Here is a 4,067-nt window from a genome sequence, read left to right as displayed (position 1 = left end):
TCGGGGTGGGCCTCCGGTTAGTAGGTTAGTCCCAAAAATGATATAAAAATGTAAAATAAAGCCATAAACATCCAAAATGGGTAATATAATAGCATGGAACAATCAAAAATTATAGATACATTGGAGACGTATCAGAACCTACTATTAAAATTAAGATTGAAGATCATGAATGATATGCTTTGTGTGATTTGGGTGCTAGTGTTTCCACGATTCCAAAAACTTTGTGTGATGTGTTAGGTTTCCATGAATTTGATGATTGCTCTTTAAACTTGCATCTTTCGGATTCCACCATTAAGAAACCTATGGGACGGATTAATGATGTTTTTATTGTTGCAAATAGGAATTATGTGCCCATAGGTTTTATCGTTCTTGATATAGATTGCAATCTTTCATGTCCTATTATTCTTGGTAGACCTTTCCTTAGAACGATTGGTGCAATTATTGATATGAAAGAAGAAAATATTAGATTTCAATTTCCATTAAGGAAAGGCATGGAACATTTTTCTAGGAAGAAAATCAAATTACCTTATGAACTTATTATGAGAGCCACTTATGAATTGAATACCAAAGATGGCAATACTTAGATCTATTCTCGCTTTTATGCCTAGTTAGGGGTGTTAAATGATATCGCTTGTTGGGAGGCAACCCAATTTTATTTTTGTTCTTTACTTTTTGTTCCTGTTTAGTCTTAAATACTTCATCTAGCCTTTTTTTAGATGTGGTTTTATGTTTTAATTAGTATTTGTGCCAAGTACAACCTATAGGATCATCTTGGGTGATAGTTAATTTGATCTTGCTAAAAAACAGAAACTTTTGCACGCACGAGAATAATTTTAATAAATCACAGAAACGTGATTTTTAGTTGATTATTTTTTAAGTAGATTAATAGACAAATTTACTAGGACTTCTTATTTTGGTAGGATTTTTAGATTTCCACAAGTATTCGAAAGTTACAGATTACTACAGTTAGGTCTGTTTTTGACAGATTCTGTTTTTCGTATGTTGTTTGCTTATTTTGATGAATCTATGGCTAGTATCGGGGGGTATAAACAATAGAGAAGTTGGAATACAGTAGGTTTAAAACCAATATAAATAAATAATGAGTTCATTACAGTACCTTAAAGTGGTGGTTTGCTTTCTTGCACTAACGGAGCTTATAAGATTTTCTGTTGAGTTTTGTGTTGTGAAGTTTTCAAGTTTTGGGTAAAGATTTTATGGACTATGGAATAAGAAGTGGCAAGAGCATAAGCTTTGGGATGCCCAAGGCACCCCAAGGTAAAATTCAAGGATAACCATAATCCTAAGGTTGGGGATGCCCCGGAAGGCATCCCCTCTTTCGTCTTCGTCTATCGGTAACTTTACTTGGAGCCATATTTTTATTCACCACATGATATGTGTTTTGCTTGGAGCGTCTTGTATGATATGAGTCTTTGCTTTTTAGTTTACCACAATCATCCTTGTTGTACACACCTTTTGGGAGAGACACACATGATTCGGAATTTATTAGAATACTCTATGTGCTTCACTTATATCTTTTGAGCTAGATATTTTGCTCTAGTGCTTCACTTATATCTTTTTAGAGCACGGCGGTGGTTTTGTTTTGTACAAATTATTGATCTCTCATGCTTTACTTATATTATTTTGAGAGTCTTTAGAACAACATGGTATTTGTTTTGGTTATAAAATTGGTCCTAATATGATGGGCATCCAAGTTGGGTATAATAAAAACTATCACATAGAGTGCATTGAATACCAAGATAAAATTGATACTTGATAATTGTTTCGAGATATAAAGGTGGTAATGTTAGAGTCATTGATACGTCTCCAACGTATCTATAATTTTTTATTATTCCATGCTATTATATTACCCGTTTTGGATGTTTATGGGCTTTACTATACTCTTTTATATCATTTTTGGGACTAACCTATTAACCGGAGGCCCAACCCAAATTGCTGTTTTTTTGCCTATTTTAGTGTTTCGGAGAAAAGGAATATCAAACGGAGTCCAAACGGAATGAAACCTTCGGGAGCGGTCTTTTTGGAACAAACGCAATCTAGGAGACTTGGAGTGGACATCAAGAAGCAGCCGAGGCGGCCACGAGGCAGGAGGGCGCGCTCCCACCCTCGTGGGCCCCTCGTGGCTCCCCTGACCGACCTCCTTCGCCTATATATATATATATATATATATATATATATATATATATATATATATATATATATATATATATATATATACGTACCCTTAAAACATCCAGGAGCATCACGAAACCCTATTTCCATCACTGCAACCTTCTGTACCCCTGAGATCCCATCTTGGAGCCTTTTCTGGTGCTCCGCCGGAGGGGAAATCGATCACGGAGGGCTTCCACATATGTGCCAAAGCCTCTCCGATGAGCTGTGAGTAGTTTACCACAGACCTTCGGGTCCATAGTTATTAGCTAGATGGCTCCTTCTCTCTCGTTGAATCGCAATACAAAGTTCTCCTCGATCTTCTTGGATATCTATTCGATGTAACTCTTTTTGCGGTGTGTTTGTCGAGATCCATTGAATTGTGGGTTTATGAACAAGTTTATCTATGAGAAATATTTGAATCTCCTCTGAATTCTTTTATGTATGATTGGTTATCTTTGCAAGTCTCTTCGAATTATCAGTTTGGTTTGGCCTACTAGATTGATCTGCAATGGGAGAAGTGCTTAGCTTTGGGTTTAATCTTGCGGTGTCCTTTCCCAGTGACAGCAGGTGCAGCAAGGCACGTATTGTATTGTTGCCATCGAGGATAAAAAGATGGGGTTTATATCATATTGCTTGAGTTTATCCCTCTACATCATGTCATCTTGCCTAATGCGTTACTCTGTTCTTATGAACTTAATACTCTAGATGCATGCTGGATAGCGGTCGATGTGTGGAGTAATAGTAGTAGATGCAGGCAGGAGTCGGTCTACTTGTTGCGGACGTGATGCGTATATACATGATCATGCCTAGATATTCTCATAACTATGCACTTTTCTATCAATTGCTCGACAATAATTTGTTCACCCACCGTAATACTTATGCTATCTTGAGAGAAGCCACTAGTGAAACCTATGGCCCCCGGTCTATTTTCCATCATATAAGTTTCCAATCTAGTTTATTTTGCATTCTTTACTTTCCAATCTATATCATAAAAATACCAAAAATATTTATCTTATCTTATTATCTCTATCAGATCTCACTTTCGCAAGTGGCCGTGAAGGGATTGACAACCCCTCTATCGCGTTGGTTGCGAGGTTCTTATTTTGTTTGTGTAGGTACGAGGGACTTGCGTGTAGCCTCCTACTGGATTGATACCTTGGTTCTCAAAACTGAGGGAAATACTTACGATACTTTGCTACATCACCCTTTCCTCTTCAAGGGAAAACCAACGCAGTGCTCAAGAGGTAGCAGTCATGCTAGTTGGGTAATTATGAAATTAAGAAATACTTGTGCTAAATTTGGCAAGTCCCGTAGCATGCACGTATGGTAAAAGTTGTGTGACAAATTTGTAGCATGGAGTGCTTTTTGATTGCGTTCCTTATGAGTGGAGGTCGGGATCGCGTGATGGTTAACTCCTACCAACCCTTCCCCTAGGAGCATGCGTAGTAGTACTTTGCTTCGAAGGCTAATAAACTTTTGGAATAAGTATATGAGTTCTTTATGACTAATGTGTGTCCATGGATTATACACACTCTTACCCTTCCATCATTGCTAGCCTCTACGGTACCGTGCATTGCCCTTTCTCACCTTGAGAGTTGGTGCAAACTTCGTCGGTGCATCCAAACCCCGTGATATGATACACTCTATCACACGTAAACCTCCTTATATCTTCCTCAAAACAGCCACCATACCTATCTATTATGGCATTTCCATAGCCATTCCGAGATATATTTCCATGCAACTTTCCACCGTTCCGTTTATTATGACACGCTCCATCATTGTCATATTGCTTTTGCATTATCATGTAGTTGACATCGTATTTGTGGCAAGGCCACCTTTATAATTCTTTCATACATGTCACTCTTGATTCATTGCATATCCCGGTACACTGCCAG

This window comes from Triticum aestivum, chromosome 1B, assembly GCF_018294505.1.
Source record: "Triticum aestivum cultivar Chinese Spring chromosome 1B, IWGSC CS RefSeq v2.1, whole genome shotgun sequence".
In the NCBI taxonomy this organism is placed as follows: domain Eukaryota; kingdom Viridiplantae; phylum Streptophyta; class Magnoliopsida; order Poales; family Poaceae; genus Triticum; species Triticum aestivum.
This window is presented reverse-complemented; position numbering follows the sequence as displayed.